Here is a 13,836-nt window from a genome sequence, read left to right on the forward strand (position 1 = left end):
CTCTCTGCTTCTGGCCTCTAGTGCATCATAACCATGCATGTCAGTGTGCTTGCCCACTGCTCAGCACTATGCATCATATCCTGCAACTCTTGCATCATAACCACATCATTTTTGTGACATTTTTGTTTTTAATTGTGATTTTTGTTATAATGCATATCTAATAATGCTGGTTGTTCAGTTTATGGCCCTCATGGTTTAAGTGGTCAAGTGTAAAAGTGTGTGGCGAAGTGTAGAGATTCCTTCTCCTTTCAGAAGGCAGTGGGTTCTTGGCCGAAGAAGCCTTTAATTCTTGACGGGCCTTGAGAAGAATAGTTTCAGATCTGCATTATGGCCTTATAGAGGCAACCGATGAGCTTAGTTCGCTCTGTAATTGAAATCAGGCTTAACAGGTGCTATGGGTAGAGAATCAACAGGCCTGCAGAGATCGAAGCATTAATCATCTAAAACCTCCAAACAGGAGCTAATAGCCAGAGGGGAGGTGCCACAGGCCTCAGCCCTGAGCCCCTGAAAGAGTCTCTTTGAGAGGGAAAATCTTGGTGGAAGTAGATGGAAGTGCTCTCAAGGAGCTCTTAAAGTAGTGAAAGCGAAAGTGCCTCAACAATCCTAGAGGAAATGGACTGTTTGCATCCTCTAAGAAAAATCCTCAATGGGACTCAGAATCAATGGACATGTTCTGATAAAATGGGAATCTTGAATAGAAGGAGGAAGGAGCATCTACTCTCTCTCTCTGGATGGGATTGGCCTGTGAGCCTAAGAATCCTCCTCTCTATAGGTCTCAGCCATTTTAAGTTGGCAGCTCTTCTAGGCTGGCCCAGGTCTTGGGCAGGCCTAGGGAGTAAGGTGGGGCCTAGAAAGTTGCTTCTGGCCTTTTTGGCTTTTGCGAAAGCCTTATGAGAGGCTGCATGAGATGAAGGGCCGGATGATGGAGTGGATGGTCTGAAGGCCACATTGGTGGGTCTTATGTAGAGCAGGTGCTTCGGGTAGTAGTCTGATGAGCAGGAGAACCAGCGACCTCTTGTGGGATTGCAGAAGGGTAGTCAGGGGAGTGTCGCCGGGTAGTCAGGGACTGCAGCATGCGCAGGGACTGCAAGCCCACGTGGAGCTTGTTTCGCGCAGTCGGGTGGAGACCACGTGGTTTTGGTGGGTCCTTTCTTTGCGCTTCTGACATAGCGGTAGTCGGAGTATCCAATTTTACATTTTTCGAAAAAACGCCTAAAATAATGTCGCGCTTTCACCACGCTTGATAGGCAAGGCGACAGTAGTAATAAAAGCTGGTTGAAAGTAGCACGTGTGGGGTGGTATGCCCAAACAAGGTATGCAAAGGGAATGGAAATCCTTCCTACAAGAAGCTCTATTTATTAACTTTTTATTAACTTCGGTCTGAATGGGTCAAAGGTGCAAGAAAAGGTTCTAAACGCAACGAAGCCAGCAATGAAGACTTTTTGGTAATTCAATCGTATTCAGAGCTGGCGACCCGAACGGCTTCTGCTTCGCTTCGGCACCAAAAGGCTGAAGAGATAAGAAGCTGTGGCTCTTTTATACTCTAACCTTCCTGGCGTCAAGAAGAGAAGCGACAACAACCGACGCCGAACCGGCCTTACCCAGAATTCGGGCCGACCGAGGGACCGCCTGCCGGCTGAAAACCCATATGTAACTACTGCAGCTGTAATGCACGATGAACATCTCTGCTACATGGTTCTGTGTAGCATTATAGTAACTAACTTAGCCCTGTAGTAGTAATTATTTATAAATTTTATTTGATTTCAACTAACAGCAGGGTATACTTTTGCAGTAAGTGTTTCGTTGAGAAAGAGGGTTCGGCAATAGCTGGAAATATGCAGTGACACTGAAAACCAATGTAGTTTTGGCATGCTGATTTTACTGATGTTGGGTTTCTTCATCAGTTTATTTGACTTTTAGCTCAGAGTGCTTACATGCTCAAATAATGATACAAATCAGTCAGTAGTTATTATATACTGGCATTTACAAAAAAATTGCTGATCGTAAATGCCGCTTTGTAAATGCAGTATGCCGGTTTCGAAATGCTGGTTTGTAAATGTCAGTATATAATGAAATAACTGAACTCGTAATGTTTCTTATCATTCTGTGTACAGAAAATTGAATACGTCTTTGCAACATTTTTTGAGTTCTTACAGCTGGACTTTGTAGCCTGGTTCCAACAGCAATGTGTTCTTTACTTTTTAATATTATATTGTAATACACACTGTGGTCATTTTTTTTACTAGTATTATATATTGATGCAGTCATAATTGTATAGTCTTGTTTTACATATATTCACTATATTTCAGTGTTGTTGGGCTGCAGGACAGTATTTTTTTTTTTTGTTTTGTTTTAGTACATGCCAGCATATGCTCTGCTTCAAGTTTTGTGTTTGGGTTCCCTTCCAGTCATATTCTACAAAGAAAATAAGAGTGTGTTTGGATCCATAGTCCCAGCCAGTGATGATGCTAACAATGACTTTTTTTTTAAATTCTGCAAACTGCTTTATTAGGCAAAATACTTTGTGACCAGGGGCAATCAGTTATGCCCCTACTGATGATCATTGCTTGCAAGCTACATTTCACATGAGCTTGTGTGTGAGTTGTTTTAGCTGTTGTCAGTGGAGATTGTGTAACTCTCCTGAGTGGTGTGCTCCTATTGATGAACTTTTACAAAAAAACAACCATGACAAAAAGCTGGATGTGGTCTCCCCATATGCAGTAATGCAACTAAATTTAGTGTGTGCAAGTGCTTTTTTTTTCTTTTTCTTTTTATTCTTTGTTAACAAGGTACACCCACTAGGCTAGTGGCCTCTTTTTAGGGGAGATCTGAGGAGGCATTTATACTGCTAGGGGAAATTTGGTTAGGGCACTGGAGACTTCCGTACTTTATTTGGTAGCTGCCATGGGATCTTTTACATCCACCTGAGGCAATTCAAGCAGATGGGACCTTAGTTTAACGACTCATGCAAAGAGTGACATGCGTAGGAGTGCAGGAATATAACGATGACTCCCTTTTAACAGTAGAATTACATAACAAGGATTAGTTAAACTCTCCAGTCCATACATAAACTAACCCAGTGGAGAATGAGCCCCTAGTGGCTATGCATGTGATTCCTTGTGTACCCATACGCACCAGGCATCTAATGTGTTCTTGAAAGTACGCAAAATTGTAAAAGACCAAACAGTTAATTATAGACTATTCATAGTTTATCCAACTGCAGATTAAGTGCTCAGTTGTTTAACTTGTTTCTTGTTATATCTACTGTTAATAAAATAATTTATTCACAATATTCCTGTCATAAATGAATGCAATTATGTTGAATTTTGCACCTGTAATACTATTAAACATTTTAAATGCAATATCAAGGTTTCCTCTCAGCAATCTATAATTCAAGAAGTACAAATGTAATGCTTTGTCAACTGATAATCGTATTCTGGGCTTGATCCATGATTTATACATTGATATCAAGACCTCTGTTGACTGTAAAACAACACTTTTGGCTTACACCTTTGCACTGACATAGGATCAGAGGAAGTTACTACACTAATGGCCCTAGGGCCCTTGCAAGACTAGCCAAGTTCTTAGCTTATTTCCATGATCAGCACCTACTGCCCCTGTCTGAAGGACACAGGTGGAACCCCAAGGATGAATTTACGGTCACCCATTCAATTGTCCAGATTGTGTTTGAAGAGGGCCACTGAGGTGCTCTGCTTGACATGAAGTGGGAGTCTGTTCCAAATGTGTGGTAACATCTGGGAGGCAAACCTGCCCCTTTTGCAGGTTTTATTAATTTCACATAACAGGTTAAGGTCTTTAGAGCGAGTAACCAGTGTACCATTTGACTTACGGATATGCAGCATTTCTAATAACGAGGGGTCAGAGACTGCCTTGTATGCTAGGCAGAGATAGTGTCTGAGTAATCTGTATGAAACAGAATAAAGTGACAGTGATTTCAGATGATCCCATAAGACAGATGCTGAAGACCTGGAATTTTCCTTGTGAGGATCCTTTGTGGTCTCTCCAATTGCTGGAGGTGATTGGACAGGTACACGCCAAAAGTGGCCTTGTACTCAATTATTGGCCTGATGAGGGAAGAGTACAGGGAGGTTTATAACTTATTTTTTTCTAGAGGCAATGCCCTTACTTATGAGATGAGCAATACAGAATACCCTTCTTACCACTGTGGAGACATGGTGGTCAAAGCTAAGACTGCTGTCAACCTGTGTGTCCAGGCCTCTCACCACTGAGTGCATACTTAAGGTGTTGCTGTTGATGTGGTAGGTAGCAGGAATACCGCTCTTACTGAAAGGAATGATGATACATTTTTTGCATTGAGTTTAAGGCCATGACTCTAGCACCAGTCATTTGTTTGTATAAGACCCACTTGTAGGATGTTTACATCATTTGGAGATTCTATGACTGCTCCCAGTTTTTAGTCATCAGCAAACTGTCAGCCACAGACAGTTTTTGCTTGTACTGTAGAGAAACAGATCCATAGATCTCTTCACCGGCCACCATATCCGTAAATAGCCTCCTACAGTCTAATAACTTGTAATAATAATGGTAGGAATCATGATATTTGCATAAGAACTGAAGTTAACTCAGTATACTAACTGTGATCTCATCATGCCAATCTATTGGAAACTCATTACTTTGTCTGAAATTCCCTCATGTAATTATCTTGTATTCTTGTGACGTATTGCATTTACAGTCTATATTCATATTTTTGTATTTCGTATTATCGTATTTGTGTATTTTTCTGGAGCTTTTCTACTCAGGACTCCATTGAAAACGGGTTCTTCAAGGCCCAACTGGACTATCCTGGCAAACAAACTGCAAACAAATGATAAACTAAATAAATAAATAGATCCCGAATAGTACAGGTCCCAGGACTGATCCCTGTGGAACACCAGTGGTTACACGTCTGCTGTTGGAGGTGGATTCCCCTATTTTGACTATATCGGTTCTATCAGTGAGTCAGTTAGTGACCCATCTAACGATACAAGGGTTGATGCCTAGTTGGCTGAGGTTGTCAATGATGCCAGAGTGGGGAATGGTGTCAAATGCCTTGGCTAAGTCAAGGCAAGCTGTATCCACAGATCTTCCCCTCGTCCGGGGCCTTGGTGACTGCGAAGAAGTCCACCAGGTTTAACAGGCACGATCTCCCCTTGACATACCAAAACTGAGTAGGGTCAAGTGTTTGGAGATTTCCTATATCTTTGTTGATAAGGTCCATGATGATTCACTCCATGGCCTTGCAGATAAGGCTAGTCAGACTAATAGGTATATAATTCCCAGGGTCAGTGGAAGCACCACCTTTGTGCAAGGGACTAATGGTGGCGGTTTTCCATTCAGCTGGTACAAAGCCAGTGCTTAGATTATGATTGAAAAGGGTATTCAGTGGTGTTGCTAATTCATGTTGGAGCCCATGTAGGATGCAGCCAGGGATGTTATCAGGTCCCACAGATGCTGTGCTTTTGGTTTTAGAGGGGGCATTTATGACCTGCTGTTTACAGAGATGCAGGGTAGGAGACAGGTAGTAGGGATGTCATGGGGTATGTGTGGCAGAGACAGGGGAGTGACGTTTTCACAGAACCTGTCGGCCAACAGGTTAGCTATGTCCACAGGTTCAGTATAAGTGGTATCGTTAGCTAACAGTTTGGCACAAATCTGGGCCTTTCCTTTTAGGTTACGGCTATATCTGTAGAATGCCTTGTGGTTGTCCTTTGTTGAGGAAGCAAACTTGGATTTGTAGTTTGATTTGGAGGCCTTCACAAGAAGTCTTATTTGCATGTTTAAGCCAAGGAGGGAGTGTTTCCAGTTTAGGGCTTGGTCCCTCTTACTCTTGGACAGCAATTTCCTCCTCTTATTGTAAAGCCTGTTAATGGTAGTTGTCCACCAGGCAGGTTTTTTTTTCCTTGAGGAGCTTCTTTAAATCCTATCAAGTATAGCCAAAGTTGATGCAGTTATACAGGTATTTGTGTAAAGCATTGGTGTAGGAGCTCAGCATAGCTGCCAGTTCTATTTGAGGGAGGAGGTGCAGTGAAGCTATTTATACCATCCCATAAAAGAGGTTATAATCTGCTTCGGAGAAGTTTTTTTTTAGTTTAGTTGCTGCTGGGGGGGGGGGGGGGGGGTCAGGTGTGATGGTTACTTCGAATGAGACAGATTTGTTGTCAGTAGTAAACATAGTACAATACATAATGACTTTCGAATAAGGTGTTGAATTTTCATGAACAAATAAATGACATTTATCACACTTGACTATTTAAAAGGGATGCCAATTCATGGAGTCTTATTTTGTGAGCTTACTAAATTAGTAGTACTATTTGGAAAAGTATCTGATTTGGAAGCTTTTTCATGAGGCTGTTACTGAGAAGACCTAACCCTAATGTGGGGAAAACAGTGGATGGCTACAGGTACACAGAGGGTATCAAATGGGGATGGTTTGACAACAAATAATAAATAAAAAACTATACAAAATGGAGGGAGCACACCTGCATAATTTGCTGCCAGGCCAGCACAGAAGGCAACAACTCACCTAGTTGGTTAATGGTATGAGCCATTGTTCTACAGCAGGTCAGATGTCTGGGTCTAGATCAGTGGAGTGCCTCTAACAGCCATGCCAGAATTCATGTATTGCTCCCTATAAGGCATTTAGCTGTCGACACATGCTGGAACTGGTCCTCACATGGGATATGATCTATCATTTCATTCCTAGTCTTATACATTGTGTGTGTGTGTAAGTGTGTGTGTGTGTGGTCCAGCTTGGTAGCTGTGCCATTACAGACACAATCATCCAAGTTTGGTTTCTCCGCAGTACTAATCTCTCCACCAGTAGCAGAACCAATGGCTAAAGACTTTTTTCCTGCAGAGATAAAGATGGTAGAGGTGTGAATTTATAACACAGTGCCTTCCATACAGATGTAATAAACTATGCCTACAACTATCTCCACATTTTATTTTTTATTTTACATTTGTTTACCGGGAAAGTCCAACTGGAACATCCACAGGTCCACATTATGCTTGCATAGGATTAAGGAAAAACTCTGATTCACGGGGATGGGAAGCCTGTTTCAGTGAATGGGGTATTCTCTGAGAGACATACCTGTCCCTCCAACATATCCAGTTAATGTTCCAAGCAAAGTATGTGTCTAGATCTGGTAGTTCTAGTACTCCTTCTTTGTAAATATTAAACTGGTTCATCAGAGCAGCATCCAGGGATGTATTAGTATGACAGATATAGCTCACCCATCAACATTCTGCAGGGGACCAAGTATAGTGAGTGATAGGGCATTTGAATCAATATGCATTTGATATGCTATGAAAGCTGTGCATCCTTTTTCTTTGCTGTATGACAATTCATCAGCCAGCACTGACTGTGTTTCAGTGCGCTTGAAACTTTATTTAATTGACATTTGATTAGTGGAAAAGTCTGACTGGGTCCTGTGGTACACATTTTCAGTGTATGCCCAGGGAGAAAAACTCCAGATACATATGGTTAACGGAATGAAAAACTCGACAGACCTAATAAAGTCATAACATTCAAGCACAGAATTTGAAACGCACATTAGTTTGTCATAATAAAAACTCAACAGACATTAAAGTCATAATGTTCAAACAAATTATATGGAAAGCCTGATAAGAGGAAGATGCAGCATTATTTACAGAATAGATGATCGTAATGATTATTTATATCCTAGAGGTCATGAAATATGGTAACACATTATACTGGTGAAGGTGTAAGATAATAAGAGTAGAGAAGGGTAGGGTGTGATAGAGGAGAAGTAGGGATGTATGTGAAAAAGCTATGAATGTAACCTCAGGGGAGTATCTGTTGGGGAAGGGAGGGGTAGGGTAAGTTAGTAGTCGGGACAGAGAGAGTAGTGGTACAAAAGGTATGAGTATGTGCATGTGACTTTTGACACCATCTCTCTTATCCACCTTCTAAGCTACCTCTCTAATCTCAACCTTTACCAAAAAACTCTTTCCTGGTTCTCCAGCTACCTTTCAAACAGGTCCCAAGCTGTGCAATGGGGCCAAGCCACCTCTACTTTCCTTCCTACCCCTAGTGGAGTACCCCAAGGTTCCATACTCGGCCCATTATTATTCAATATCTTTATTAATGACTTCCACAAAGCCATTCCTAACACCAAAATTGTGCAATACGCTGACAATTCCACTTTGATCTGCTGGGCTTCTAACCTAACAAAGCTCCAAGCCCTAACACAAAGTGCCTTCTCAACCACTGAAAACTGGATGCTCCAAAATCATCTCTCTCTAAATGCAAACAAAACTAAGATCCTCCTTTTCTCCCCCTCTAAATCCTCCTCTCTTGATAAAAACTAATTTCAAATTACCAGCCTTAACTCCACTATCGAGATTGTACCCTCTACCAAACTCCTCGGTGTTACAACTGATGACCAACTAAAATTTAATACTTATATCCAGCTAAACAAAAAAAAAAAAACACACAAAACTTGGTTTACTGTATAGAAACAACCACTTCCTCTCTCCTCCCAGCAGACTAACTCTTGCCTCTACCTACCTCCTTCCCTCCCTACTGTATGGAGCTCCCCTGCTCACTAATTTATCATCCACACTTACCTCCAAATTGAAACAATGTTACAACAAAATCTCAAGATTTACCACAAATGCCAAATCCTCCTCTCATCACTGCACCTCCCTTCACTCTCTAAACTGGCTTGAACTCCCCCAATCAACTTGACTTTCTCCAAATCATCACAGCCTACAAATTACTGTTCCATCCTACTAACTGCCCTGCTCTTTCTAATATTCTACAACCTTACACCCCCCCCCCCCCTTAGATCACTTAGATCTTCTCACCAAAACCTGATCACCGTACAAAAACCTAAGCTCCCAGCAGGTCAGCTTCTCTTATCCGTTACCCTAGCTAAAAAATGGAATGCCCTGCCCTATACTTAGCATAGGTAACCAAATAGTAAAATCTTGATGTTTATGCTATAAGCCTGTTTTTTCCTCCTGAACAAAATAGAAATTGTTAGTGTTTATTCTTTTTGTAGCTACCTGTTATTTGTAATGCAAACTGTCTTTGAATTTTCATGTAATTAAACTGTTTCCTGTTGGAGCTTTTCTCCCCGGGCCTCCACTGAAAACAGGCCCCCAAGCCCAGTGGACCTCCCTGGTAATCAAACTGAAATACATAAATAAATAAATAAATAAATAAATGTGTCCATATGACTTGTGTGTGTGTGCATGACTTTTAAAGATACAACTTTTTAATGTATATGACATGTTCATATGCTGAATATATCCACACATTTCTCAGGTTTGTATTTGTATTTTAAATCAGCAACTGAACAAAATACAAGTTTTCTCTTCCATAAGACCTAGTATGAGAATACTATTTATTTAATTTAAGTTAATATGTATCAGATGTCATCAGACAGCACAAATAAGACACCTGCGTGTGTGCGTGTGTGTGTGTGTGGGGGGTCATGGCTACATGTGAGACAACTGCCAACCCATTACCTTTTGTTAAACCTGTTCTTCCATTGTCGCTCTCAAAAATCAAGCACACTCATTTACATAAGAGTCCCACTGTCTGCAACTGCCTTTCAGATGGAATCTCTGAAATTTCCTAACAATGCCTGTCCTTGCCTATTGAAAACACTCAGTCATTGTTATTCAACTACCCTCACATGTTATGATTTCTGAAGTCATTCAGAGACATTTGAATGTTGTTTCCTGCTAAAATAAGGAGATGTCAACCCTGCACTTCAGAAGAAATGTTGGTGTTCTCTTGTAATCTTATTTACATCAAATACCTTCACAGGCATTCATTTCCATTTGAATCCTAAGAGCTGATGTTTGTTCCTTAATATTTGTCACCTCCACAGGGTACTTTCTTTCTATACTTCAGGTGTGCCTTTGGATATGCACACGCTTACTCTAAGGCATCTTTCTCACGTCTTGATAATAGTGCATTTATGAAAAATGAGTCATGGCCAGTACACTGTATGTAATCATTTGGTTTCTGTCCACCCAACAGATTCATTTGGTTTCTGATCACCCAACAGATTCATTTTTATTTATTTTACTTTTTTTTTTTAAACCAGGGCTTTTCAACTTCATCCAAAGTGGTCACAACAGATTGATTTCTATACGACATAGTCAAAGTAAAAATGTAGACCATTTGTTGAAAAGGCATACATGTGTGTGTTAGTAGTACTCTAGTATACGTAGTGAGTGCAATACTATAAACTGACATTTGCATATATACAAGATGTACAAGTCACTGGGGAAAAAGAGGAGGGTGGGGAAGGGATTATGAGAGAGGAGGGGCAAATGATGCAGGGAGAGGGAATTTAATACATAAACACTTGAGAAAGAAAACAGTTTCATTACACTTGACAATGAAGTCCCTTTGAATGCAACGAAGTATTCAGTAGCTTACTAGTTGACAAGGTGTTGGTGTGTGTGTGTATATGTGTGTACATACACATATATTATGCGAGCTCCATATCTATATTTCCATATAAATCTTCGTTCTACACATGCATGTTTGGGAAGTCTATTTCAAATTTATATATATATATTTTTTTTTTTACCGAAAGTGCCTGACTGAGCTGGTGGCCCATTTTCAGAGACGACCCGGGGAGAAAAGGTCTATGTTACACAAAGAACACGTAATAAAAAATATGGAAAGTATGAATAAGTTTAAAAATACAATAAATAATACAACAGTTTATACAAAGCTTAGGGATAAGGTAGTTGGTTAAAACAGCACAAGACATGGAATGTGTTTAGAGAGAGTTCAACAAAAAATTCCTGCGACTTGTACATTTATGTATATATACATTGTCATTCCACACAAGTGTCCCTACTTTTGGCTTACACGTTTGCTCTGACATAGTACAATCCACAATGATTTTCAAATAAGGTGTTGCAGTCTTATGAACAAATGACATTTATTGCACTTAACAGCTCTGCTTCATAAAAGGGATGGCAATTCATGCAATCTTATTTTGTGAGCTTACTAAAATTAGTAGTACTGCTATTCTGAACAGCTTCTGATTTGGAAGCTTTCTACAAGAGTCTGTTGCTGAGTGAATTATAGATATGCTTGCAAGTGTACAACCAAGACAAGCTGCATAAAATAATCATAACAGAAATTAGTAGGTCACATAAGAGGCTTGGGCGGGGGTTGAGAAGAAACAAAACCATTTCATTTTTCAGCTTGGCATTACATAAAATGGTTCAGGTTATGCTACAACAGAATTACTATGCAAAAATAACCATATGAACCGCCAGAAAGCAATCCAAATTAAATATATTACTGTGCACATTTTAAGAAATTGATAATATTGGCCAAAACTGAGGAATGATATTTGTGCATGTGTGTTTTTTTTTTTTTTTAACCCCAAAAGCCTGAGAAAGTGCTAGTCAAAAGCAAGGCGTGAAGAAAAGTATGAAGGAAGAGGTTTAGTGGAACACAAGGCTGTGATTTGTTTGACTATTGTCATGCAAATTTGAACCTAGCCAAGTTGGAAATATGAGATTCTGGCTCATTGAAGGAGGGCAGATGGGCGGAGAAACTTGGTCAGGAACTGCAACTAACAAAACTGCTCTTTGTAAACATTCTTTTTTATCTCAGTAATTTAACACGTTTGCAAGATTTTTTTTCAGAGAATGTGTAGTACATTACTAGCAACAACATTTGTAAAACTCAGTGCAAACCAGTCAGCGACACATGATCTGCAGACTCTTAAACTTGGCAGTTTTTTTTCAGGTTTTCCATGTTAAGTGAATGGAAGTCTTATCTGACAACAAATGGTAGGGTTACTTTTTCTCACAATCAGGGCTGTCATACTGCATTTTGAGACAGATCTCTCATCAGGATGTCTTGCCCCCATGAGGGTAAACTAGGATTAAAAAAAAAATAAAATTAAGAATGAATACTTATTTTGTGGCACACAGCATTGAGAGGTACAGAAATTCATGACTCGATAAAAAATATGTTTTATCAACATTTGCCCGTAGTGGTCCTTTAAAGGAGCATCTAGTAATTTGGATTTGACATGATCTGGCAAGGTTTGCTCCTTCAGCAAAGCATGTCTTCTCAGTACAGAACATGTGACGGCAGCCCTGCAAGATGCTTCTAGGGCATGAAAGCCACACTGCAAAGTATGCTTACTTGGTCTGCAGAATGCATTAGCTCTTGTAAATCTTTGTTTTCTGCACAATCTGGCAATAATACCATTTTTTGTTTAATTAGTTCCATAATATGTTGCTGATACTTCAGCATGTGAAACTGGCAATTCAAAGCCCTGATGGCAAGAGTAGCAGAGGTGTATACCTTCTTACCGCATCTGTCTAAAGCTCTAGAATCCCTGTCTGAAGGGGTAGGATTTTTGGCTGTATTAGCCTTAATACCCTTAGGTCCCTGGGAAATTATCTCTGGATCAGCAGTAGGATTCTTGAAAAGAAACTTGTGGGAATCGGGTACCCTGTAGCACCTATCAGGTTTTTTAGGGGACGGGGGTAATGTGTCTGGAATAAGACTGGATTCTATAAAGACATCATCCACAACATTCAGGACAGGGGGTATAGCTAGAAGCTTGTGCTGAGGCAACTCTAAAAATTCTTCGTCTCTTTTTGGACTGAGGGTAGTCTTGGCATTCCCAGTGGAAATGCTCTCAAAGCATGCAAGGATTCACCAAAAGAAAAATCCTCTGGAGGGGAGACAAAGGGAATGGATTCCTCTGGATTTTAATCCTCATAGGCTGATAAGGGCATGTCCTGATAATCAGAAGGGTCAGAGTCATCGGACTCCTGGTCTGTAGAATCAGAAGGGAACTCAATTCTTTGTCTCTTAGCAAGAGAAGGCTGACTTCCCCTAATTAGCGTAATAAGGTATTAGGTTCTTAGCGTAACAAGGTATTCAGCCATTTTAAGCATTTGTTCTTGTGGCATGGGAGCTTGAGCATGCACGTTGGTCGTCAGTTTTCTAGGCGTAGTGCGTACTCTGGCCCTAAGAAACTCAGCAGTTTCGGCTGAAAAGTAAGTTGACGGTTTAACTCTAACATCGGTAATACGAAATACACCCTCAGAAGCACAATCTGGCCTGCACAGCGGCTCCGGACCCATCCAAGGTAGAGACATCTGAAGGTTCCACAGTCGAAGAAGCATCTCGCTGAATACCGGACTCAGAAAGGGTCTCAGCAGAGGCCTGCGAATCCATAGAAGCGGGCATCAGTGGCTGCAAAGGTGCCTCACTGAGTACCGGCGTACTAGTGATTAGTTTAACCGAAGCGTCGTCAGCAGTTTTGGACCTATGCGGTCTGTCTGGATTTATCTTTACTTTTTTTCGGAAAATAGCTAGTCGGATGACTTATCAAAGCCATTTTGGAATACGGAAAACGAGAAAGTAAAGTTGCGTACACTTACCATAAATGTAGATGTTCGAGTGTATTCACTGTTGTAGTCATCACATTTGGGTTATCTGCTTGCAGTAGCCCTCAGTTGACCTGATTAACAAAGTCTTGGGTCCTACGTCGGTTGCTGTCTCCTCTTCCGTAATGTCAGGTCATCAGGGGTATAAAACATACAGCTGATATCATTACATCAGTTTTTCTTGCCCCAGATGTCAGGTGCCCCCCTAATGGGAAGCAATTAAATCTATAAATATACAAAGTTATGCCTCCAACAAAAAAGCAAATACACTAAAATGCTTTTCAGCATTGTAAAGGAGAGAATAGGTATAGCCAAAAGAAGTCAGGGGGCTGGATGGAGGGTGACCAGGACTGCAACAGTGAATACACTCGAACATCTACATTTATGGTAAGTGTA

Source organism: Protopterus annectens, chromosome 9.part0 (genome assembly GCF_019279795.1).
Source record: "Protopterus annectens isolate FY-2018-M chromosome 9.part0, PAN1.0, whole genome shotgun sequence".
Taxonomy (NCBI): domain Eukaryota; kingdom Metazoa; phylum Chordata; order Ceratodontiformes; family Protopteridae; genus Protopterus; species Protopterus annectens.